Source organism: Petaurus breviceps, unplaced genomic scaffold (assembly GCF_028583685.1).
Source record: "Petaurus breviceps papuanus isolate PSGF00001 unplaced genomic scaffold, PetGlider_PUasm1.0 225, whole genome shotgun sequence".
In the NCBI taxonomy this organism is placed as follows: Eukaryota; Metazoa; Chordata; class Mammalia; order Diprotodontia; family Petauridae; genus Petaurus; species Petaurus breviceps.
In genome coordinates, this window is record NW_027185889.1 from 9,450,592 (window position 1) to 9,477,755 (window position 27,164).

At 39.6% G+C, this 27,164-nt stretch overlaps 1 protein-coding gene across 5 annotated transcripts in view; it reads right to left on the reverse strand.

Moving 5' to 3' along the window:
* Positions 1–26,673, reverse strand: part of ATP2B1 (ATPase plasma membrane Ca2+ transporting 1) — a 147,418-nt gene extending 120,745 nt beyond the window's left edge. For 3 of the 5 annotated variants that reach the window (XM_069095134.1, XM_069095131.1, XM_069095135.1), the window contains exon 1: positions 26,520–26,673. The gene's annotated coding sequence lies outside the window, so the exon portion shown is untranslated. Of the gene's footprint in view, positions 1–4,052; positions 4,141–26,117; positions 26,143–26,519 lie in introns of those variants that run through there. The other 2 variants (XM_069095132.1, XM_069095133.1) reach the window with 2 other exon arrangements.
* Between the last annotated feature and the right edge of the window lie 491 nt (positions 26,674–27,164).

A 27,164-nucleotide genomic window follows, 5' to 3' on the forward strand; every position in this document is an offset into this window, starting at 1 on the left:
ATCTTCATTACCATCCAATATTTTAGATAGAAAGGCAGCATTTTTTGAAATCTTGGAGATAAATTCAAGGATAGTCCTTCCCTCACAATTCTAAGTTACTGAAGTACACAAAAGATCCACAAATCACATCTCAAATCACACACTCTCTAAATATGATACTATGAAAACAATTATAGGCCAAACCTGGTTCTTAAATAAGTCGTATTTTCCAGGGCATACAGCCTATATACATATTGGCCCAACAGTGTATTTAAGCCTGACAATGCTGTCCTTGTAAAAGGAATTGTGGATGAATAAAAGTTACAGGTATTAAATAAACATAATCAACCTTTCCCTTCATTTATGACTATGACGCTAATACTTTCACTTGTCACAGAAATGTTTAGAATTCTTCACTTCAGACTTGATAACGCTTCCAAGTAATACTTAAATATATCTCATCATGATGGTACTCTCCCCCACTCCCCTACCTCCCACCCCTAAAGTGTCCTGTCCAACTTTTCTTGAAAGATCTTGCCTTCCATTCATGTTGAACATGAAATCTGGAACATAAATCACCATGTTCATATTTTCTTTCAGATGAATCTGGCTCAAAATTATATTCTTCAGTCATTGCTTTAGCTTATCATCTAATAATAATAAAAAACTAAATTTATTTTCTAATCAGCATTGTAGGTTATGGAAGCATTGCTTCATGCATTTATATAAACATTCTTACCTTTCTTAAAAAGGTCATAAAGGTAAAAAAACTTCTCCACATTTGCTCTTTATATGAATTCACAGAAACTTAAAAATGTTCAGGTAACTCACTTCCAAGATTTTTATACTCAAATGTTATACTCTTTCCTTAAAGATGTAAACATGGTCATTTTTATGATGCCACAAAACAAGATGCATTTCTCACTATGGCAGTTACCATTAGTTTAAATGGCCTTAAGTATAACACTTGATAAAGTAGAAACTGTAACAAATGTCTGCTGTTATTTCTAGTTACCATTAAACTTCAATACCGTTATTTATTCCCATATGGAAACTTGCTCTAGAGAATTCGAAACTTATGTAATTAATGACTACAAAAAAGTTCCATGTAATTACATAATCTTCCAACCTATTCTCATTTCCCTATTCCTTCTGGGCTTGCTGCTGTCTCGTCTCATTTGCAAAGTAAAATGCTGCTACTACCACCACCATTTCTGCTATTAATGCTTCTTCCAGGACTGACCAACAATTCTTAATATTTTAGAGTAAAACTGATTACATTTTGACCCTTTGAATTTCATCAACTCTCTTTTTCTTTCCTTTGCTGCCCATGATGCACAGTCACTTCTAGAGATTGCTAAGTACTAGGTTTACTGCTGTGAATGGATTGGAGTAGAGAATTCTTTAAAGAAGTTTTTTTTTTCCCATTTAAACAAGAACTGCAATTGCAGAATACATTTCTAACTTTGTAAAAATAGCTGGGAACAATTCATCTGAGTGTACAGATGGGGAAGTGAAGGCAATAGCATGGTAACATTTAACAGCGCCACTGGATTGTTCTTATGCCTAAAGGAGTTTCGGCTACATACCCAAATTAGCTCAAAAGGGAACATCAATAGCAAACTTACAGTTAAGATTATATATGTCACTGTGTCTGCTTCTTAGTCATTTGTTTCTTGTTAACTTCTTACAAGTCTGACCAATTTCAATTCACCCGAATTTAAAACTAAAGTTGGAAGGTTATTTTTTTCTTCTTATCTTTTAAAATATCAGGTAAAGAGTCCAAGAAACCAACAACTTAATGAAACAAAAACTACCTAAGTCCTATACCCAAACCTCCTTCATGTTATGGGAGTGACCCCAGTTCTTTAGGGCTAGTTAGTAAAGGAAGAAATGACAAAGCACTTACTGCATAGAAAGCACTATGCCAAGCTCTGGAGATACAAAGAGTCCCTGCTCCCAAGGAGCTCACATTCTAATGGTGGAGCCATCATGTAATCAGAGGTTTTGACTGCCATATCAGATGGGGAAGGTTCCATGATCCTTAGGGAGCAATGGCAAAGTGGATGGTAATGTATCCTTTAACAGAATTTCCATTTATAAAATAAGTTTCTAAAAATGAAACATTTGAAGGGAGCAAGAACTTTCTTTTCTGGGTCTTTGGTAGCTGGGGCTACTTGCCAAGGCAGTTGACAGGGTGTATTTCCATTCGGGCTGTTTCCCATGATGATGGCTGTAGGGGATGGACCGGAAGCAGGACCAGTGGTCTGCTTACTGTTGCAACTCCCAGGCGTCCTTTGGTGACAGTTGGCCAGCAATTGATATTAACGGTAGCAAGGAAGGGGAGGCTCTTTTCCCCTCAATGACTGAGGGCTGCAAAGCTAAAGGTGAAACAGGACCAGTGGTCTGGAGGCCACTATTATTCCCAAGACTTTTGGGTCTAGAGTCTTGGGCTATCTCCATCAGGGTCTAAGGAGAAGTAGAGGCACAAACTCTGACAGGTAATCTGATGACAGATTGTGTCTGTCCTGTCAGAATTAGTATAGGTCCATTTGGAAAGGTTCATCATAATGAACTTTTTTTTTGGCTATAGTAATTAATGAGGATCATATACAAAGGAATGATTGTGATCTGTACTGATAAAGGGTTCTGATGAAATCAACAAATCCCTGAAGAAGGAAACACAAGTTCAAGTTCCACTTCTAATATTTGATAGCTAGGTGACCATGGGCGACCATAGGCAAGTGCCTTCCTCAGTGAGTTTCAGTCTTCCTATCTCCAAACTGGTGACAACACTTGCACTACACATACTAAGTTACAAACACAACTTCCCTTTGTACAGTACTTTATTACTACTTTACTGGAAAAGTTAAATTGATTAAAGTTCATTGGTACTTTAAGCTTTACAATTAAAAATCATTTAGGTGTTAAATTGATGCGAGGTTTTCCCCTTCATATTAAAAAACTGAACCTGTCCAATGAATGAAATTTCAAAATAGGCTCGACAGTCACATTTTTCAGAACCTTATAAATAGTAACTGCCCTTTATACCTAAGGTATAAAGATACAACTCTTATCAATCCTATTTTCATGTTTGGCAAACTCTTTGATATTCTTGGGAAACATCTAAAGCAGTAATTTTTCGGCCAAGAATTGAAATTTATATGGCATATTTTGTCAAAATATGTCTATACTCCAATAATATCAGTGCAGCTGCCAAAAACAAACCTTGGTAGAAGAGTAAAAAGGACATGAAGGCAGAAGATATGGGTTTGGATTTTTTGTGACCCTGGCCAAATCACCTGCCATGTTGGAGCCTAAGTTTCCTCATCTGTAAAATAAGATTCCTAACCCTAAATTCTGTGGGGCTATAAAAACTTACCTATGTGGTAAACTGCTTCACCATAAACAGGAAGCAATTCAGTATAACAGAAAGAATCACTACACTTGCTAGTCAGGATAAACTGAATTCTAGTCCCAGCTATACTAGTTAGCTATGCAAGTCATTTTATGTCTCTGGACCTTTCTGCATTTGTGAAATATTACTGTGAGCAAAGTGTTTTGTAAATCTTAAAACATCACATACACAGAGCACTAGCCCTAGAGTCAAGAGGATTTGTTTTCAAATCCAACCTTAGACACTTACTAGCTGTGTGATGCTGGGCAAATCACTTAACCCCAACTGCCTCCCAAACAAACAAAAAACACCACATACATGTGAGTTATCTATATGATTTCTGAAGACCAAAAACATTTTGTAGATGCTGAATCCCAAGTGGGTTTCAGGGATGAATATCATAATGGCAGAGAACTGCCTCAACAGACAAGACAAGGGTGAAATGAGAGAACCGGAAGATCAGTTAAGGAAGACAGCAAGAAGAGTGCAAAATACTAAAACCTCTGAAAAACAGGAACCGGAAAGAATCATTTAATTCGTACTGGATGACTATATTAGACAATCAGAAAGATGATGATTTCAGTTTATTACTTAACGCATGCTCTGGAAGAAGAAAGCAAAGATTGAGTTGGCTGCAAATCACAGGCACTGATGGGCTCCAAGGAGAGAAACTCACTCAGGGGAAGAACTGAAGGGGAGAGGTCAACAGCTTGCAGTTTAGATGGCTTCCAAGGACAGTTTTTATTTGAAAGCAAGGGCAGAACCTGGAGACAAAAACAAAAAATAAACAAATGAAGTATCCCTTAGGGTTTAGAGTAAGTTGCCACGCCTGAGAGAAAAATGTTAAAACTGATAAAAACAGAAGTGTTAGATATTCCAAGGGAATTAAGTAAACTATGAAGTTGTAACTTCTCAACCTGCAGAGAAATTGAGCTAGAAAGGCAGGTCATTTACCCCAAGCCCCACAATTTGATGGTAAGGAGCTTCAGTGACAGACTTACTCCAAGTTACACAGCTAGTAAGTGGGGGCAGCTAGAACATGAACCCAGTGCTGACTAAATTCAAGGCTTTTCCTCGTACGTGCTGTGGTAAAGAAGTTTCCAACTCTAAAGGCCTCAATTAGCAACCAATGTGCCAATAAACTGCCCTTCATAGGAACGCTTCCTTTCCTATTCATTTGGTTGGTGGCAGTGACTGACCAGAGGCTGCATGGGGTGTCCCCTTATTTCAGGATCCTTGGAAAGCTTTGTCAATGTCTCTCATCTTGATCTAACTGAATTGGTTATTTGAATAGACTGATCGAGAGCAAAAACATTTCATCAAAAATCAAATCATTTTAATAGGTGTAACAGCAAAGCACCCCAGCATACCCAGGATGGCTGCTAGCACAGGTTCTTTGATCTGCTTTTCTAAAGGAAAGCAACTCAAAAGGGGTTAACAATCTTGGTTTAATCAAACATACATTATTTATGTAGTTCAGGGGAAAAAGTCAGCACCGTGAACTAAAGAGAAAATACAAACAGAAGTTACAAGCAGATAAAAGATATACAGAGAAAACAACACAATTGAACAGACAGGGCTTCTAGCTGTCTTACCCTCACATACATAGTTACCAGAGAGAGAAGTGCCAAATCTGGGTTTTCAAGGCCAAGGGGATCAATGGTTTCCCAGAGTCTCATCTGGTCAAATCACACAACTCTTCCTGTAAGTGAGCCCCAAAGCAAAACCTCATCTCAGAGGTTTATATATACCCTTCTTCATGGTCAGAGAACATCACAACCTTCCTGACCCATTGCCTAATTAGAAAGTAACAAAAGGTGAGCCTTCCTGGGGAAAAAAAAAAGCTTCCCCAAGTAAGCTTCTCTTGTTGGGCTCCAAGTGAGGCCTATTAAGGTGCAGGAATGATCTTCAAATTCCCTAGGCCTATTAGTGGACAGGGAAGATCTTCAAATTCCCTTACCATCACAACAGGTAATGGTAAATGCTCCTTCGGCTTCTTCTAGAGGTCTTGCTTTTTCCTTGAAGCTCCACTTCATCTCAAAGACCTTTCTTGATTCTACCAGTTAGGAGAGATTTCCTTTCCCACATCTCTCATATCATGTTTTGATCTTTCCTATAACTTACCACTCTAACTTACAGCTACTTGTGTAGTTTTATCTCTCAACTAGACTATAAACATTGTAAAGTCAATTACTTGAAAACTGACAAGTTGTTTTTCCACCTTTATTTTCCCAGCAACTATCACGACAGACAAACTGACTGCTGAATTTAGTATAACTTTTCAATCTTTTTCATCTCTTTCTTACTCCAAAACATAATTCAATTCAAACTCAACTAACATTATTAAGTACCTACTCTGCAGGAATCACAGGCTACCTGCCCCTGGGAAATATATAATGTAAACAGATAAAATAAATGAAAGTTAATTTGAGGAAGAGAACATTGACAAGGGAAGAATTCCAGAGGTAGGCAGCACCTGAGCTCAGTCATGAGGGAAATTAAGTATATTCCAAGAGATTCGGGTGAAAGAGTACATTTTGGGCACACTATCTGATAACAGCTTTTACAAAGGCACAAGGTAGGAGATGGAATGCTAAGGTCAGGCAACAGAAAGCAGATGAGTTTGGCTAGAAGAAAGTAGATGGGAAATAATATAGACACAGAATTGGCTGAAACTAACAAAGGCCTTTAAATGCCAGGCTGAGGAATTTAGTCTAGAGGAAACAGGGAGTCACTGAAAATTTTCCAGATGAGAGTGATCAACACTTTAGTAAGCTGGGGTATAGCAATATAGTAAAAAAAGTAGAAAATGTGTGGATTCTTCCACAGTTGCAGAGAACATACCTTAAATGGTTTCTAAGAGTTTGTGTCAAAATTGTTTCATTACTTTAAAAATTTTTTTGGAACACCAATCATAAAATTCAGTTCACAAATAAGATTCTTCAAAAAAAAAAAAAACTTTAAAAAAAACCAGCATGGGGAAATATAAATTAATTCCTTCTGTAAAGTTCAGTAACCTATGAAGATAACAGAAAAACAAACACAGCTTGAAAATATGATTATAAACCATAGTATGGAAGAAAGTGTGCTAGACTTGGGAGTTAAGGATGGGTTCAATTTCCAGATTTTCCACTTACTCTGTGTGTGACTTAAGCTCTCTGAGCCCTACAAAAAAGGGGTTAGACCTGACAAAGGTCTCATCCAGATCTAGAACTTTAAATCTATAATCTCATGCTCCCTGAAATACATGTAAACTTGTGCTGGGATGAGGAAGGAATATACACGTTTAGAAAACATTTCCCTTGACAAATTTATTCAGCAAACGTTAAGTTTTTTGTTTTTTTTAAAATAAAGAGCATAAAGCTAGATGCTGTGTAGAGACACAAAGTTTTCATAAAATTCAATCCTTGCCTTCATGGAGTTCACAGATAAGCAGAATACCTAGATGCAGCACCCAGAAGAAAATAAGCCATCATTCAAACCACTCTAGGGGGATAAGAAAAAATGGATTGTTTTATCTTAGACAATAGTAAAACAAGTTAAAAGATCACATAGTCGTTCAAAGATGTTAGTCTACCATGTCTGGTATTCTTTGAAATTGGGTTTTTCTTTATTTTTATTCTTTTAATTATTCAACACCCCAAAAAATGTATTAGTGAAAAAAATGGCCTGATAGACTGGTTAATATGGCAAAAGCAAGGGATGGAGAACTGTCAGCCTGTGTACTATGTTGGTGTCATGCACACAGCACATTGTTAGTGAGAATGGGAGGCATCTGGAGAACACTGGCCTCAGAGTCAGGAAAGAGGAAGTGTTAATTCCAAATTAGAACCTTGCTGGGCAAGTCACATGACCCTGAGAAGCTTAGGTACCTCATCTTTAAAGGGGGGGGAGGGTGATGATACTAACACTTGTACATCCTACTGCAAAGGGCTGTTTTTCAAAAAGTGGTTTACAAACTTTTTATATGTGGGAGGCAGGAGAAGCATTTAGTCTAGACCCATGATTTTTTCCAAGTATTTAGAACTCCCAGTGTGGAAACTCCCTCTACAGATGTTATTCCTCAACTCCACCTACCATGTTCCCTAGCATCCTTTAAGTCTCAACTAAAATCTCATCTTTTATAGGAAGTCTTTCCCAGCCTCTCTCAATTCTAAGTGCTTTTCCTCTGTTAACTATTTCCTACCGATATGTATCCTGCATATACTTTGTATATCTGTTTACATGGTGTCCTCCTCATTAGGCTGTAAGCTTGATAGCAAGATCTATTTTTTTGCCTCTTTATGTATCTCCAGTGCTTATTATTAACATAGTGCCTAGCACACAGTAGGTGCTTAGCAAATATTTATTGATTGATTTGTTTTAATAACTGGCTCTCCAGAAGGGAAAATGCATGCATGGCACACTTTTAAAGTTTTAAGTTTTATCTGCATTATTATAATTTTCTCCATCATTTTCTCTCTCTCTTTTTTTAAAGCAATTGGGGTTAAGTAACTTGCCCAAGGTTACTCAGCCAATTTTTTTTCGTGGGTGTTAAGTACCTAAGGCAGCAATTGATCCCAGGTCCTCCTGACTCTGGGGCTGGCGCTCTTACTCACTGTGACACCTAGCTGCCCCTCTCCATCATTTTCTTAAGACTAGAAAAGATAATCAACAAATCAAGAAATCAAGTCCTGATTTGTAGTTTGCTGATTTCTGCAGTGTAAATGTTCACACTGAAATTTTAACAATGTGCTTAAAAAAATAGAGCTGGCTTCAGCAGAGCCCTAAAAAAAAAAAAGCACAGGATAAGTAGGCATGAGGGCACTGCAATATACACCATTGGAGATCATACATGAAAACACAGATACCTTTGAATCAGTAAAGAAAAACATTTTCCTTTTATTTTTTTCCAACCTACTTTTCAGTGGTTAAAACAGTTATCTCTTCCACATCATGGTTCCATGTGTTTACCATATGATAAACTGAACATAGTTTAAGAGAAGATGTAAATACTGATAATTAAATACTTTATAAAAGCCTACAACTTACATAGTTGGAAAGAAAGAGAAATGAGGAAAGGAAATGATGCATGCCTAGATGGGAATTATCCTATCAAGACGCATCTAAAATTTAGATAAATAACTAGAAAACACTACAGAAATAGATGGAGATAATTGGAACCATTTTGCAAAGTCAAGTTTGGGTTATAAAAATAAAATAAAAATGACAAAACTAGCTAAAAATCAATCTACAAATTTAGTTACTATGCTAAATTATCAAGGTGATTTTTTTAACTCAGCAAAGTAATAGAATTCACTTGCAAGAAAAATAAGGCTTAGAATCTCAAAGAAAATAATAAGAAAAAGTATGAAGAGAACAACTCAACTCAATCATTAAAACTATTTAAAACTGGCTAAAAAAGAAGCATAGCATTGGAATAGATCATACACAACTGAGAACAGTAGCCCCAGTATTTGAGAAATTCAAATATATAAATCACTGGGGAAAGGACTACTCTTTGACAACAACTGCTAGGAAAACTGGAAAGCAGTTTGGCAAAAATTAGGTTTAGAACAATATCTTATGTCATATACTACAATAAGCTCAAAATGAATACACTGCCTGTATTTGAAGAGAAGAGAGCAAGATCAGGTAACTGCTCACTATGGCAAAGAGAAAATTTTTTTAAATAGATTTTTATTCTTTTGTTTTTTTATCACCTATTTCCCAATAGATCCCTTTCTCTTCTCTCTCTCCCAGTGAGTCATCTCCTATAACAAGAATAAAAAAAGTGTGAAAAACAGTCTAGGAAAACCAACACATCAAAAGAATCCTGACATCATATGCAATGTTTTAACACCATAGCCAATAACCACAGGATGGGATTAGGAAGTCAAGGGGAGATACCTTCTGATGTCTCTTCTATGTGGCCAAGTGTGGTCATTACAATTTCTCAGCAATTGTTCTAATTATTTTCATTTAAATTGTTGTAGTCATCGTGTATGCTGTTTTCCTATTTCTATTCATTTCCCTTGGCAGTAAATGCAAAAAAAAAAAATCTTCCCATATTTCTCTATATTCCTTACATTCATCATTTCTTACAGGACACTAATATTTCATTACATGTACCACAGGGTGGTTAGTCATTCTGGGGGAGGATTCTTAGCCAAAGGCCAGGGTTCATAGAACCATTTTAGCTACATCACATTAAAAGCTTTTACACAAATAAAATCGACAAAGACAAAATTATAAGTCATATTTGCATCAAATACGAATAAAAGTCTGATAACCAAAATATATAGAAGTGACATTAACATGAGAAAGACAAGATACGAACAATTTTCAAAAGAAGGACTACAAACTATAAATGACCACATTGAAAAGATGCGTCAAAGATTATCACCTGAAAACATTAGGAGATCTTGAGCACTGCAAACATTTACCCCATCGTGTGTGTGCTCAAACAGGTTCCCTACATATGCCTTATGTGCAGTCCTTACTCTAACTACTGCTGTGTACTATCTGTGGGATAGCTCCAGTTTCATGGGGGAGAATATAATAAAACTAATATGTTACTATGCTATTTCATTAATAGTGGAAGGGAAGGAAGTGGGGAGAAAGAGAAAGACAGAGGAAGGGAATAAGCTTTTATTTATTAAGCATCTACAATGTGCCAGGTACTATGCCATGTGCTTTACAAGCACCTCATCTGATCCTCACAACAACCCTGGGAGGAAAAGATGCTATTATGATCCCCATCTTACAGATGAGGAAACTGAGGCAGACAATGGTTAAGTGACTAGCCCCTGGTCATACATATGCCTGAGGCAGGATCAAAACTTCCAGCATTCTCTCCACTATACACCTAGTGAAAGAGAGAGAGTGACAAGGTCAAAGATAGAGACAAAAAACCTCAAAATCACTAATAGGTAGAGATATGAAAATTAAAATAGCTGACCACATTTTACTTTATTTTGTGCAAATGGGCAAAGATGGAAACAGTCAATGTTGGAAGGACTGTGGGGAAACAGGAAACCAATGGAAACTTGTGAAGTGCTCAACATAGTCCAGACTTTAATTAAAGGGAAATGACTCAACTGGCCATATCACTTAACAGTCCTACTGAAGGACATAAAAACCCTAACCAAGTGAAGACAGAAACAAAGGTCTAATGCGACCCCAAATGTCCAGAAAAAAAGTGGGTGTCCATTGACTGAGGAATGGCTCAAAAAGCTATGGTGTATGAATATAAATATAAAATCCCACCTTCTAGAGGAAGCTTTTACCAATCTCCCTTAATTTTAATGCCTTCCTTTATATAGTTTATTTATAGAGAGTAGTCTGAATGTGGTTTCTCTCATAACTAAGAGTTTCCTGAAAGGACTTTTTCCTTTGTATCTCCAGCACTTAGCCCACAGTGCATCCTACCTATTTTGTAGTAAGGGACAACAGACGCAGAAGTCACAGAGAAACAGAAGATTTGATAATGAATCACAGTGAAGTAAGCAGAACAAAGAAAAATTTCTCTTCCGCTTGCCCTATTGTTGCTGCCCTGGTGTACCCCCTCATGCCATCATTCCTGCCTACACTACTGAAATACCCTTTGGTAGGTCTACTCCACTTAGTCTCCTGTCTCTACTCAGCTGCCAAATCAATTTTCCTAAAATACAGGCATGACCTCACATTCATACTCCATGGCTCCTTATCACCTCCAGGATCAAACAGAAAATCTTGTTAGGTTTTGAAAGACCTTCACAGACTGGCTATTTATTCCCTTCCTTTCCAAGTCACCTCTTCCCTCTCAGTACTCGACCACCCTCAGACACTGGCCTTCTTGCCATTCTTTCTTTCAGTACCATGTCCTACAGGCCTGGAATGCTTTCGTTCCTGGTTTCCTTCAAGACTCTTCCCACCTTCAGTGAGAGGCATTTCCCAGATCCCCAGAGACTGTTTCTCAGTTACTTGGCATCTATCTTTTAGGCACACTTGTTTTCACCCTGTATCCCCCATGAAAACCGGACTAACTTTTTGTTTTCCTTTGTATCTTTAGTGCTTTGTAAAGTGCCAGGCACATAGTAAACAAATAAATGCTTGTTGACTGACTGTTGCAAATACACAAAATTGCAACAATGTAAATGAACAGATCACTAAAAAGAAGTTGAAATTGGAGTAAAAGAAAAACCATGAAAGTCCCAGAGAAAAGATAATGAAACTGAGCTCTTAACTCAGTGCAGAAAGTAAGGGACTAGCAGCACAGAACAATTGTCTCTAGTCACACTCCCACTATATGTCTGCCAGATGTTTTTGCTTAATTTGTTTTCTTTGTCATAACGATGGATTCTATCTAGGGGTGGGAAATGATTATGAAGCAAAGACAACAGGCATCAATAAAATGTTCTTTGTGGCTTTTTTTTTTAATTGAAGAAATGGAGAGACATCCTACCATGACTAACTGGGAAACAGTGTGGAATACTCTGCCAAAGCATGGTAAGGAGGTTTAACATATTAGGATATTAATCACTCTCTGTCCTATATTACTTCCACCTCTAGTAATGGCATCTTTTTTTTCATTTTTGGAGGGGGGAATGTAGGGCAATTGGGGTTAAGTGACTTGCTCAAGGTCACACGGCTAGTTTTTGTGTTAAGAGTCTGATACTGAATTTGAACTCAGGTCCTCCTGACCAGGGCTGGTGCTCTATTCACTGTACCACCTAGCCACCCCATTGATTTTTTTTAAATGGCATTTCTGAAATAAGATAAAACATACCCTCTTTGTTAGCAGTGTGATTATAGTGAACTTGTCTGGCTTTTACTTAATAAATTGCCAAAGAAATATTTACCAGTAATTTTTACTTTATTAGAATTTGTTAGTGATGTTTGAGTACCCTACCAAATAACTAACTCTGTCCAAACTGCAGGATACGGGGTTATCTTTAACAAACTCCAGTATCATTTTCTGAAAGCCTATCACTTTGATCACATTCATGAATCTAGATCATAGGATCAAACATTTAGAAATGGAAGAGACCTTTGGGATCATCTAATTAAATACCCCCATTTTACAGATGAATAAACTAAGACCAAGAGAGAGGAGGAGAGCGTCTTGCCTAAAGTCACACTCGGTAAGTTACAAAGCCAAGATACAAGCCCAGGTCCTCATCCTCCAAATCTAGAAGTCTTAGCCCGCACTTCAAGATTTCTTGATATAAGTTACATACATTAACATACAATCAAATTCATTCTCTTCCAGGTCAAAAGAGAAAGGCTCCCTCTTCTGTTCCCCCTCTCTCAACCACCAGTAGCTCTATTCCTTCGGATGAAATAGAGGAAGGCCAGCCCTTATCATCTGGTCAGATACTCCATGCCTGACCAAGTTAATCCTGTCTGTGTCCTCCAAATCAGCAACAACTCAACAAGCATATCAAATGCTCCCTGCAGTGCTAAGCTAAAGGTTGTGGACCTAAAGAAAGGCAAAAACATAGACTATGCCCTCCAGGAGCTGACATCCTAATGGAGAAACAGCATATAATTGATTAGGCAACTAAAAAATAAACCAGTCGGGGCAGCCAGGTAGCACAGCGAGTAAGAACACCGGCTCCAGTGTTGGGATGACCTGGAGATCAAATCCGGGCTCAGACACTCGGCACCACACCCAGAAATAACTGGCCATGTAACCTTGAGCAAGTTACTTAACCCCGATTGCTCAAAATAAATAAATAAATAAATGGACGAGTAGATAGATGAAAATCTGGGAGGGAAAGTCATTAGCAGCCAGGGGAAATGGAAAAGACCTCCTGAAGGTAGGGGGGATTTATGAAGTTCAGAAAACTATGAGGGGGCAGAGCATTCCAGGAGGATAGGACAGCTTGTACTGCATGCATATGGGAGATGGTGGGTTCTGGTTTGAGGAACTACACACTACAGGCAAGGCCCATGTTGCTGGGTGTAGGGTTTGTGAAGAAGAGTAAAGTGTCAGACTGGATAGGTTATGAAGAGCTTGAAATGCCAAACAAAGGATTTTATACTTGATCTAGGAAACTAAGGAAGTGCACTGAGCAGGAGGGATATTTGCTTTAGAAAAATCACCCAGGGGGACGGCTAGGTGGCACAGTGAGTAAAGCGCTGGCCCCGGAGTCAGGAGGACCCAAGTTCCATTCCGGCCTCAGACACTTAACACCCACCCACACACAAAAAACTAGCTGTGTAACCTTGGGTAAGTTACTTAACCTCAACTGCCCTCCAAAAAAAAAAAAAAGAAAGAAAGAAAAATCACCCTGGAAGATGAGTGGAGAATGGATTAAAAATGACTTGAGGTAGAAAGATCAGTTAGAAGGTCACTCCAACAGTCCAGGCAAGAGGTCACAAAGAGGGTGTGAACTAGGGTTTGTATTGTGTGAGTTGAAAAAAGTGGTCAGAGATGTTATAAAGGCAGCCTTGGCAACCAATTGGATATGAGTGAGGGTGAGAAGCTGAGGATAACAATGAAGTTAGAAGTTTGTGTGACTGAGAAGATGGTGGTAAACTAGATAGGAATGAGGTAGTTGGGAAGAGGGGTAAAAGGCAATTAGGCAGCTAGGTGGCACAGTGCTGGGAGCACCAGGCCTAGAGGCAGGAAGATGAGTTCAATTATGGCCTCAAATACCTACAAGCTGTGTGACCCTGGGTAAGTCACTTCACCCTGTTTGCCTCAGTTTCCTCATCTCTATAAAAGAAGCTGGAGAAGGAAATGGCAAATCACTCCAGTATCTCTGCCAAGAAAACCCCAAATGGGGGAACAAAGACTCAAATATGACTAAAATGACTGAACACAAAAGGCAACTGGTGATGTGTAACTAGAGCTCAGGAGAGACAAGGATTGGACATACACACGTGGGAATAATCTGCATAGAGATGATAACTGAATGTATGGGACACAGTGAGATCAAATGAAATACTATAGAGGGAGATGAGAAGAGGGCCTGAGGGGAGTGACTCCCATGGAACACCAGGAATCAGCAAAGACCAATGAGCAGCTGGACAGAAGAATCAAGGGAAAGCAGAGTTGTGAAAACCTAGTGAGGAGGTGATCAACAGTTTCAAATGATATCCAGAAGCCAAGAATAAGGACTTGTCCAAACACCTGACAATGTCATCTGACCGACTGATGCAACCTAAGGACCCTTGGGCATGCCAACAGCCCTGCAACTAAATGTTCTTTTATATATATGTTGCTTCCTCCAATTACTCTGAGCTCTGGAGAATAGACATTCTCAATTTTTCTAATTGTAGCACCAGCACTTAGCATAGTGCCTGCATGGAGTAATAATCTAATGTTTACATTGTATAATCCCTATGTTCTAAATTGCTAAACTAATTTCCTATGACCACTTGAGATTTTATGCCTAAATCAATAATCAGTCCTCTCCTGCTGCTTCTGGCTATTTTGCATAGGAACATAATCTTTCTGTCAGTTCATTTCCAGTTCATAAAAAAGACCTTCTAAGGCAGTTTTCTAAACGAATTTTGCCACAGAAAAGTTTTGAGCAAGAAAGCTACTGATGAAATCCTAAAATGTTTCTCTGTGGAGTACTGTTGGGAAAGGCGAGTGAGTACAAGGGTCTATCCCTCAGGTTTAGATAGAGATCAGGGCAAGTTCACAGAGAAACTTAAAAAAAAAAATAACCCTATTTTCATTTTTTAAAAAAAATAGCACATTATTTCTGACATAAGTATAAATTTCATATTCCATATTTTAAAGGAGAAAATATTGCTATCATAAAGATTTTTCACAGTAACATGTATATACACTGCACAGGAGAAGAGTTTAGGAAAAACTGCTCTAGGGAATAAGTACTAAAAGCATGCTCTTAAGGTCAGAATATAGCAGTTAGCACTGATTTAAGTACCCACCAGGCACTCTCTGAAATATGATGCAGATTCATTTACACAAACATCTTTGAGTGCCAATTATATACATCTTGTAACAGGGCATAGGAGACAGGAAGATAAAATAATGCCTGCCCTCTAAGAACCTACAGCTGGGGGTAGTGGGAAGAAAGGGATGCAAAGGTATGCAGAAACACAAATATGATCTACTGTAACAAGTTAAAGGAAAAATCAAGGGAAAGTTCTAGAGGCCTGTCAAAGAAGAGGTGGAGCCTAAGCTTGAACTTGAATGAAAAATTTTTTTACTGAATGAAGATGTGTTAAGGCACAAGCACAGGATATAGATATGGGCAGATCTAGCTATCTATCTATCTATCTATCTATCTATCTATCTACCCCTGCTACAAATTACAACAATGATTAGTCTTTTTTGAAATAAATTCTAATTTTGACAACATTGTTCTTTATTAAAATTAGACTTTTAAAGTAACTTAATCAATAACTTTGCTGAAACTTTTGAAAGAAAAAGGAAGGTAACCTATCAGGTGCAAAGTCAGCCATGGTCTGAGAAATATTCTTTAAGAATAGAATTAAATTCAAAAGTGAAATTGCCTTTCATATGAACCTGTGTCCAGGACAGGTTTAAAAGTAACCTTTGGTTTTAAAGGTCACTGTTTAAGAAGGATGCTTTAAAAATCTGTCAGCTTTTTGGTGTAATCCCTATAATTGACGTCACTTACCAATTAGCCAAAAAGTTTTTAGAGCTGTTTAGCACTGTGTTAAATAATGGAGGATACAGAAGTTGTCTAAGACATACAAAAAAGAGATATGTAGTTAAATACCAAATTGTGGGGCACAAATTATAAATGTTCTTAAAATTTCATTACATGACAGCAATGAAGGGTTTATTATTAAGGAAAATTTTGTGGAAAAGGTAGGAGTTAAATAAGGGTTGAGCAGGATTTCAGTTTCCCCAAATATAAAAGGAATGGGTTAGACTAACAGATTTCTAAACACCCTCTGAAGGGGTCAGGTAGCCAAGAAAAAGCAGAGCATTACAAGTAAAAAGAACAGAATTAACAAAACTATAAAGGTGGAAATTAGTATAGACTATTTGTTAGACAAGAAGCAAAGTGAGCCTAATTGGATAATTAGGACAGCTGTGCTGAGTAAGAAAGGTGGTGGTAGTTGGAGAAGAGCAGCTAGTATGAGAGATGGTGTAGTATTTGGAGTCAGAGAAAATGGATCTCAATCCTAGATCTATGACTAATCAATCAGTCAATAAACACTTATTAATTACTGTATGTCAGGTATTGTGTTTAGTGCTAGAAATACAAAGAAAGTTTTTTGTGAAAGTGCCTGCTCCTGAAAAGCTCAAAGCTTGATGGGGGAAAGACAACATGCAAACAGCTGCGTACAAACAAGCTCTATATAGGATAAACAGAAAATAATCCAGAGGTATTAAGGGGGATCAGGAAAGGTTTCCTGTAGAAGGTGGGATTTTAACTAGGCCTTGAAGGAAGCCAGGGAAGCTGAGGCAAACGTGAGGAGGAGGCAAAGAAGGAGTGCCCCATAAAGAGAAACAGTAAGGAACACCTATTCATGTTACAAAGGAGAACAGTTTGGGAAACACTGTTCTAGGGAGTATAAGCCCCAAACATATTCTTCAGACTACCCATCAAACCTTATACACAGCTCACTCAACTTAAAGTACAGTTTCTTTATTCCTACATTAAATGGAGAAGTTAGATAGCACAGTGGCTAGAGTGGGATTTGGAAGTTAGATTTCTAATTTTGCCTCCAAGATTTCCTAGCTGTGTGACCCTGGGCAGGTTACTTTTGCCTCAGTTTCTTTACTGTAAAATGGGGATGATCACAGCACCAACCTCCTAAGGTTGTTGTGAAGATCAAATAAGGTAAGTAAAAGCCTTAGCAAAAACTTCAAGTGCCATATAAATTCTAGTTATTAAGATGATGTATAAGATCTCTTCCAATTCTTAAGTCTTGTGGTTGATTCTAAAGGGCATAAGGGAGGGAAGTTGGATCATGGAGGGCCTTGAAAGTCAAGCCCTGGGTTTTAGATATAATGTATTTATTATTATATGGAAAGGTCCTGGTGGTCAGGTACTATGTTGCTTGTTATGTTCTCCAACACACCTCCCACCTCTTTTCTGACTGCCTGGCACATAGTAGGAACTTAACAAATGTTCAAAGGAATGTAATAGAACAGGGACAGCCCATAGTGAAAGAGGTCAAATAAATACATCTCAACAACGTTTAAGAGAAAAATTCTTTTGGGAGCTATTCTGGCTTGAGGGTAATCTGGTTATCGAATTAAATAAAACATCCTTATACCAAGTTATTGTTAATATCATAGGTAACATTTTGAAGGCACTTAATTTTGGAAACCATAAGTAACATTATTTCCAAATTTATCAAGTCTTTATGTTATTTAGGCAAATCTGGGCTGTGCAATTTCAGATTTTACAAAGTCTAGGATCATTCACCATGATGATGAGATACAAACATTTAACAGAAAACAAATGCCCCCAAATCTGAGGAACTATATAGAAAAGGAAGTTGCACTCAAAAATAACTACAAAATGCATAAAATATCTGGAAGCCAATCCACTGAAGTATCCCCAATATTTCTACAGCTACAATGACAAAATGGTTGTTAAAGCAATAAAGAATGACTTAAAAAATGGAGCCAATCTGTGCTCATGACTAGGACATGCCAATATAAAGAAAAGACAAGAGCACAACTGAAACTAATATATTTAATGCTATACCAAACTACCAAGGGGACACTTTACAGAACCAAACAAAATAACCCAAAGTCCACAAAGGACCAAAAGATACAGATTAAGGGAAATAACTTAAAAAAAGTTGAAGTAAAGAGAAACAGCACAAAATATAGTGTAAAGCAATTATAAAATAATAATACAAATTATTTGGCACAGATTATAAAACAGAAACATTTAGTGGAATATGCTAATAAACAAGCAACAATCAGAAACAAGTGAACTCAATTCAATTACCCTGTGCTTGATAACCCTTAATACATAAATTACCTAGGAAAGTAGTCCCTATTTGGCAAGAATTGCTGGGGGAAACTGGAAAGTAGCCTGAGAAAAATTCACTATCTTTACGAAGTTTCACTGCTGCTCACCTACATTAAACCCTCCCTTTTAACAAAAGCAAACAGTCCCTAACAGCCTGCTAGAACTAATGTATCTACCACTCCTTGGCTGTGGTATCAGAGCTCTCAACCAAAGGAGAGAAGTGACTTGCATCATCTCTGGAACCAAAATAGGTTCCAGCAATTTTGCCACTAATCTGAGTTTTAATGCCTCTTTGTGTTGTTTTTAATCTACACTTTTTAAAGGCCTGGCCTAGTGGGCAAAGTTCAGGACTTGGGAGTTGGGAAGACCTGGGCTCAAATCCTGCCCCTAATACAAGCTGTGTGACCCTGGGCAAGTTAGACCGACATCTTATACACAAACCACAGTAAACTAACAACAGAAACGTGACTGGAATATTAAAGCTCATCACATTAAAAAAAAAATCAGAAGAGAACCAGGTCATGGTATGTTTCACAACTATACTAGGGTACTAGGGATAGCATTCTTAACCAAAAGTGATAGAGGTAATCACCAAAGACAAACTAGACAATTTTGATAACATTACATTGAAAAGGTTTTGAATGTACAAAATTAACACAAAGATAAGGGAAGTGATTTGACTGAGGAAATAAATCTGTACAAAATATCTCTGAGAAGGGTTTGATACCCTAACAATTTCCCGAACTAAAAGCCATTTAAAAGCAATAATAATAGCATTTATATATTGCCTACTATGTGCCAAGCATATACTATGCTAAGTGCTTTATAAATATTATCTCATTGGATCCTCAAAACTATCCTGGGAGGTAGGTGTTATCGTTACTCCCATTTTACAGATGAGAAAACTAAGGCAAACAGAGGTTAAGTGACTTGCTCAAGGTCTTACATCTATTCAATGTCTGAGATCGGATTTGAACTCAGGTATTCCTGACTCCAGGCCTAGCACTCTATCCCCTGACCACATCCATGCCTACATTTCACAACAGGTTAAGTTAAAGGATATAAAAAATTCTCAAAAGAATTAGAACTCTTTTTTTTTTTTAAAGCAATTGGGGTTAAGTAACTTGCTCAAGGTTACCCAGCCAGTTATTTCTGGGTGTGGTGCTAAGTATCTGAGCCTGGATTTGATCCCAGGTCATCCTGACTCTGGGGCCGGTGCTCTTACTCACTGTGCTACCTGGCTGCCCTTAGAACAACTTTTAAGTTTCATCTCACACCCAGTAAAAACTGGCAAGGATGATTTAAAAAAAAAAAAAAAGGAAGTGATTGTTGGACATGTTATAGAAAAAATGGTATGTATATTAATGTATGGTTGGTGGAGCAGTAATTGATGTAACAATTCTGAAAAGAAAAATGGAATTGTGTACACAAAGGGACCAAACACTCAAAAATGCTCAAATGCTCTGTGACTCAAAGATTTTACAGCTAGGCATAGCATCCCATCTCCCCACCCCCACCTCAGAGAGTTTAATAACAAAAGCTAAGGTTCCCAGAACACTAAGTGTTTAGAAGCTTCATTTCTAGGAGTGGCCATTTAGAATTAGATAGAAAGGAGGTATCCATTAATTAGAGAATAGTAGAGCAAATTGTAGCACATTAACAAAATAGAGGATTACTATGGTCCAATGAAACAATTTTGCTAAATACAGAAGCAGCATGAGAAGACTCAGATGCACTGATGCAAAGTAAACGAAGCAGAACCAGAGGAAAAACACAAAATAAATCCCATTTAAAAGGAGAGAACAACCAAAACTTAGTCCCCAAAAGCCACCAGCGACAGTGAGCACCTGCCTCTTCCCTGTCTTCTCCCTCTTCTTTGCCAGGAGGGTCAGGGACATGATTGCGGTAGAACAATACTATATGATCAGGCTCTTGGTTAGGTCTGCTCAAGGTTTTTTCCCTCTGGTTGATTCTTTGTCAAGAGGGATGGCATATGACTTTGAAAAGTTCCCATTTCAACTACTAGAGTAAAAGAGGACTCATCTGGCATTGTATCAACCAGAATTTTCCCATTAATGGAAACTTCCATAACCATCAACTTATAACTGACAGTTCCTAGTAATAATACTTAAGTATATCTTGTAAAAAAAGAGAATGTATGTAAAGCCTGGTGTCTGGTCAAGCTACTCTTTCTACAAATGAAAACTTATGTTCAGTAGTTTTAAAATGTATTAAAATGTTATTTTGTACTAATTCACTGAAAATAGCTAATACACATATTTTATATAACTGTTAGAAAACATTTTTAATAAATCACAAGTACCCCTACCTCAACTAAGTCAGAGAATAACATTTATTTTGTATTTATAAAGTGACTAATTCCTCCTTCAAAACAAAACCCTCACAACTTATATTTGTAATTTCACGGAAGAAAGATCAACACCATAAGTGTAAGATCATTAATGCTTCACAAAAACATTAAATTTTTTTTTTTTTTTACCATTTATTACCATTAAACCTGATTTTCTAGAGGCAGTAGCAGACATGATGATCATGACCATTACCTCCCTGGATCGGGACAACATGCAGCAGTCTTAACAGAGTGTTGCCTTTTTTTGCACTACTGACTCACTGAATATGCAGTACAACCAAAAGCCTAGGATATTCTTCACAGGAATTATTTTTTTTTAGTACAAATCTAAGACTTTACAGTTATCTCTATTAAATTCCATCTTGTTAAGGTTGGAATTCTAATCTGCCAAGCTTGTCTCAGGCCCTGCTATCTAATGTGCTTGTGAATTAGCCTTCTAGAGAAAAGGTATTCCTTCTATGCTCAATCCTAATCAGACTACATCTGGATGACAGTGATCAATTCTAAGTGCCCCACATTTCAGGAAAGACACTGATACTTATAAGTTAAAGAGCATCCAATAGAAGGCAAACAGGAATGGTAATAGGTCTCAAGTTCATGTCATATGAGGACTGGGTGAAAGAATCGGGGATGTTTAAACATGGTAAATTCAGCCTTGGGGACAACATGATAGCTGTCTACAGCAAAAAGCTTTTCTGTGGAAGTAAAGGACTTGTTCAGCTTGGCTTCAGAGGATCGAATCAGGAGGGAATAAGGAGTTATGAATAGGTAAACTAAGGCCTGATGTAAAGTCTAACAATTAGATCTATCCAAAATAGAATGGGCTACCTCTGGATCTAGATTCCCCCTCACTCCAGGGTTTCTGGCAATCAGATAACTAACTAATCATTTAGTCTGTGGAAGGAGGTCTTCTTCTCCAGGAAGAAATTAGAAAAGATGGTTTTTGAGGTAACTTCTAACTCTGAAATTTCTATTCCCTTCTTAACACTGGAGACTAGTAATCCTCATAATAAACCCAGAGCAGAATTTGCCTTTAAATATTACATTTTAAAACAAACAGTAAAGTTTCATATTTAATTTTGAACTGGCTGAATTCTGACAGAAATTTTAACAATGCTCAATAAATACAAATAGGTGAGTGTTCAGAAAAGAGAATGTGTAGAACAGATTTTACAGAAATATTTCTATATGATCAATGATCAAGAGTAGAGCACCATGAGAGCTCTCTCACAAAATCAACACCTAGCCTATGAGAATGACTACATTGTCTGCAAGCATAAATCAATTCTGTTTTAAGCCAGCTGTGATTTCTGACATATCAATGTTTCTTTCTAATCTTCAGTCATAAGTATTTGGGCTGTGGCATGAAACCATCTTCTGAGTTACACACTGAAGGTCATTCTGGAGTATCAATAACTAACATCTCTTGGATGGGCCCATGTTAAAAATGGATCTGCTTTACAATAAAACTGATCACATCAGAGATTTTAGTATGGCTCCAGTATATTTAGCATCCTGTATCACCAAAGTGAAAATATGTGCCTCTGAAATAAAATGAGAGGTGCTTAACGGGGAAAACATAGAGACTTCATTTTTAATAGAGACTAATGACAAGATTGTCCACCTCCTAGTCACTTGATGTACTAATGTGCAATTACAAGAAATTAGAAAATTCTTGTGTTTGAAAATTCAATCCAAAAGATCAAAAGTAGTTTAATATTGCAAAGATATTCAATCTTATTTAAGCAGTACTTCAAATTTAAGGAAACAATGTACCAATTGCTTTAACTAAAACAAATTTAAAAAATGTATTTGTTTGAAATGCTCACATTTATATGCCTACAGCTAAACAAAATATGTATTATACTATTCAATTTGCTCATGTTAGAAATTGATTTTCATTAAGCCTCAGCAAAAATTAAAGGAATATTTGGAGGTATTTTAATTATGAGTGGCATTTGTACTATGGAAAAAGATTAGTTCCAAAAATAAATTAGCAAGCAAAAATGTATTCATCCTAATTAAACAGTTTATTTTTTAAAAGCCTTTAAAATCAGACATATAAATCATGTGTATATATGTATATAAAAATCAGGAACAGAAACACTGAATGTAAATTTGTTTATTAAATTACTATATTTATGTCTCTGTCCCAGAAGACATAGATTCCAATTCATTGTATTCTTCTGCCCATTCTGAAGAGACATAAAGTTATCTTCCTTTAAAAGCTACATCCTTTTGATATGAATTACATCCACAATTATAAGTTAACTCAGCACAAGTCTAAATCTCACATATACTGAAGCAAACTACCATCTAATACGATCTGTATCTGTACATTAAATACAAACAAGTATTTCTCCTAACCCTCCCCCAGAATATACTTATTCAGATTTAATCATGCGTTAGTCTTTTTGCATCTTTAATTAGTCCTTTTTTTAAAGTGTATTTCAGTATCTTAAACTGAGAAGAAACTTGAAACAACCAAGCTTGTTTGTCCATCTGTGAAAATGCAAAGATTACTAGAAAACTATAATGGAACAGTAAAACATGTTTAGGAAGAGAGGCTTTCGAAATTATTCTTATCCAAAATGTTATAATGTGTGAATTAGTAAATTATGTGTGTATAGACATATTTAGATATAAATTATAAGTAAAAATGTATTTCAATGACAATGCACAGCTAAAATATTTAACTATATCCCCAGCCTTGATAAACAAAGCTAATTCTATCCCTATTGCTATCTCCATATTACATAGATTTTCATTCAATTAACTTCTATTACGTGCTTCTTTCAAGAGCCCTGTGAGCAAGATTATAAATTTTAGGTAAGATCAGACACTTGGCCTCACGAAGCTTAAAATCAAATAGGGGGTGAAGACAGAAATGAATAGAACTTAATTATGATTTTAATTAAGTGTATTAAAGTGTTGTAAAACAAGGTGTTATGTGAGGTCTGAGTGGGATGATTCTACAAAGCATATTATAATGCTCCCCATAATGCATGAGACAGACGAGATTAATCTTCCATATTTATCAAATGACAAGCGTACAATTTTAACCAAGAGATAAAGACATGGTTGAATAAGTAACTGTGGCCCTGAAAGCCAATGAATAGGGTTAAAATGTATACACATTGGTAACAAAATATAAAACATGAACTGTTGCTTCATCAGCAAATTAGAACACACAGAATATTTAGGAATTGTAGATATACTATGAGAGTTCACAAAATTCCAGAAGCAGTGAGAAAGATGGGAAAAGAGCTGGTCTCAGTTGATTTCTGACTGTGTGACCAAGGACAAGTCATTTAACCTCTTCTGAGCTTCAATTTCCTTCCCCTGTAAAATATGGACAATAACATTTCTTGTCCTGTTAACCTTCACAAGTCTGTAGGGAGGAAAATGTTTTTGCACTCTATATACTGTGATCTATTACTTAAAAATATATAGTGAGACTGATAGTGCAAATTCTAACTCTGGACTTTCCTCTAATCTGGAATTTTAATGGTGATCCCCTCCCTAACCACCCATTAAGTTCAACTGTAATAAAACTAACAATTTCTAAAACTTAAGCTTAAAATTACAACTCCCATTTCAGTCTGTAACCCTAAATACTTTACATACTGTATATGGAAAGCATAACTCAGGATACAATTTTAAATAAAACTACTGTCAACTAGATATTGCACTTGTTAACAAAAGTAATTTTTTTAATGAAAATTTGTCATGTGGTCCATATGCACATCAAACTAAAAAAAATCAACTTAGCACCAATAACAACTCTGATAAAGATTACTTCTAAAGTATGTCACCTTTATGTTGCAGCTAATTTCCTTTTCTTCTTCCCCCCCAAAACTAGTTCACCCATTGCCTCAAAGTGAAAATTATGTATGTATATAAAATATATGTAATATATTTGCATATACGTAAATAACTAAACAAAGCGAACACACTGCACCCTAGAACCCGTTCCTATACTCCAGTAAAAAACCTGGCTTAACTAGGATTTGCCACCTACCTACAGGTCTGAACCGCACCTCCCCCCACAATGGAAAGAACAAGGAATAAAAATAGGAACACGTATTTTAGCACCTATGAAACAAAAAAAGCATTACTTCTCTTTATAACCACATATCTTATGTATATTCACAATGAAATTTCAGTAGTCAAAGTTTTTTTTTTAAGTGAAATACCACAAATTCAAACTGAAGCTCAATGTCAGCAACCACCAAACACTGACACTTAAAAGATCATACTCGGAAATTAACATTCAAGTTAAAGGAAATCATACTGTCAAGAATAACACTCTGAAGTCAAGGCATTTTCAGTTAAAAGGTGGAGTTCTGTCCTTAACTCACCCGTCTGTGACTCATTTTTGCAGAGTATACGGTAAGAAATAACAGTGACTGTTCAAGGATCCTTGCAGTTAACACCCAGAACAAAATCTCAGCAGAAATCCACCCTTAATTAAGCCTAGATCACGGTATGGTCCAAAGCACGGTTTCCACATCCGGAAGGTCCCTGAAGTAACCACGTACCGTAAACCCGATTCAGCTCTTATCTCTTAGCATCAGGCTTCCCCAGCCCGCACCGAGGAGCCGGGAGGGAGCTCTCCCTCGGCACGCCCTGGCGGCCCCATTCACTCGTGGGCAGCCCCGGCTCTCGTGCCGGCTGCCGGGCCAGCACCCTGGCTTCCGGGGCGGCCGCGAACATCTCGCCGTGGCCCAGGCCCCTCGTGCCTTCACGTGGCCGGCCCCACTTGAGGTCCCAGCCCCGCGGGCGGATGACAGTTTCCCCGCCGCCAGGCCGCCGGGGGCTCCGGGAGCCTGGCACACAAAGAAAGGGATCCGAGCAGCCCGCCCACAGGTGGAGAGCCCTCGGAGGGGACAGCTTCCACAATGGCCTCCGCGGCGCAGGCACGGGGCGAGGCACCCTCCGCCAATGAGGAGATCCTGATAACGAGTGACACGAACACAAGTCACACATGTCACGGAGAAGGCGAGGAGCAGGACAAGGGGCAAGAAGCGTCCGTGGCCTGGCGGCCGGTGGCGGGGAGCACCAAGGAGGCGGGGAGCCCCGCCAGTGCCGGCCCCAAAGCCATCGCCGAGCCCCTGCGGCTCCGCGGGCCCTAGGGGACCCCCAGGGAGGCCGGAGGGGCTGACGGGTGGTCCCGCAGTCCCCGCACCACCGAAGCCGGCACAGACGCGTCTGTCGGGGCGGGCTCAAGCTACAGGTTCTCCCCAGGAGCGGAGGTTCGGGGGGGGCTGCCACCCTGGAATGATGGAGCCTTTCTCCGTACCCACCAAAGCCAAGGGCGCGCGTGACAACGGGGATTAATGGGGAGGGTCCTCAAATAGACGCCGGGAAGGGTAGAGGAGACAACTGAAACTCCGGCCGCCCGAGACGCCGGGGGTCCCGGAGTGCCCTCAAGGTCATGGTGGGGGGGAGCGCTCACCTGTCCGGCCCCTGGCCCCATGGCCGCGGGGGGACGCTCCGAGGACCGCCCGCGGGCCGCCGTGGGGAGCAGGAGAGGAGGCGGCGCCCGCCCGGCCCCGGCCCTGGCCCCGGCTACACGAGCTCACTGGCCGCTCGAGCCGAGCCCGTGGAGAGGGCAGCGCGGCCCGGCTCGGCTCGGCCCGGCCCGGCGCGCGCACGCAGCCCCGCGAGGCGGCTGGCCCGGAGCGCGCCGCCGCTGCCGCCGGGGCCGCCTTGGAGCTCTCCGGGAGCGGGGCGGGGCCGCGGCCCCAGGACTCCGAGGAGGACGGAGAAGCAGGACTGGGAAACAGGGCGGGGAAGCAGGACGGGCGGCCGGAGCGCGGCCCGGCCGCCTACCCGGCCCGAGGGGACGGACGCTCACCCGGCTGCCGGCCCGGAGCTCCCTCCCAGCTCTCGACACACGCACGCGCTCCACGCGGGCCGCCGCCGCTCCGGCTCTGGCCGCCGCCGCTGCTGCCGCCGCCGCTGCCTCGGCTGGGCGCGGTCACGTGACGGGCCCCGCGGTCCGCGCGGGGCGGGGGGGCGGGGGAGGGGAAAAGGGACGGGGGCGCCCGAGCTCCGCTCGCTAGCGCCGCTCGGACCGCCGAGGGTGGGGCGAGCGCGCTGCGGCGGAGGGCGGGAGGGGGCCTCCCGGCCGGCGCGCGGAGGCTTAGGGGTGGGCAGAACCACGGAGGGGCGGGGGCGGGGGCGGGGGTCTGGCTCCGCCCTCTTTTCCTTCCCCCTCCGCTTCCTCGCTCGAGCTCCCCTCCCCTTCTCTCACCTTCCCCCTTTCCCTCTCGCGACGCTTCTGATTGGCTGGGTCGCTCTGACGTATGTGTTTCCATGACGTGTGGGGGAGGAGGAGGAGGAGAAGGAGGGGGAAAAGAAGAAGGGGGGGGGGGGGGGGGGGGGCACGCCGGCTGGCACTGTCCCCGGGCCGGAACCCCGGCTGGGGGCCGGGGAGGGTGGGGGGGGGGGGGGGGGCGTTAGGGGGGGAAAAAGAGGGGGGGGGGGGGGAGGTGTAGGG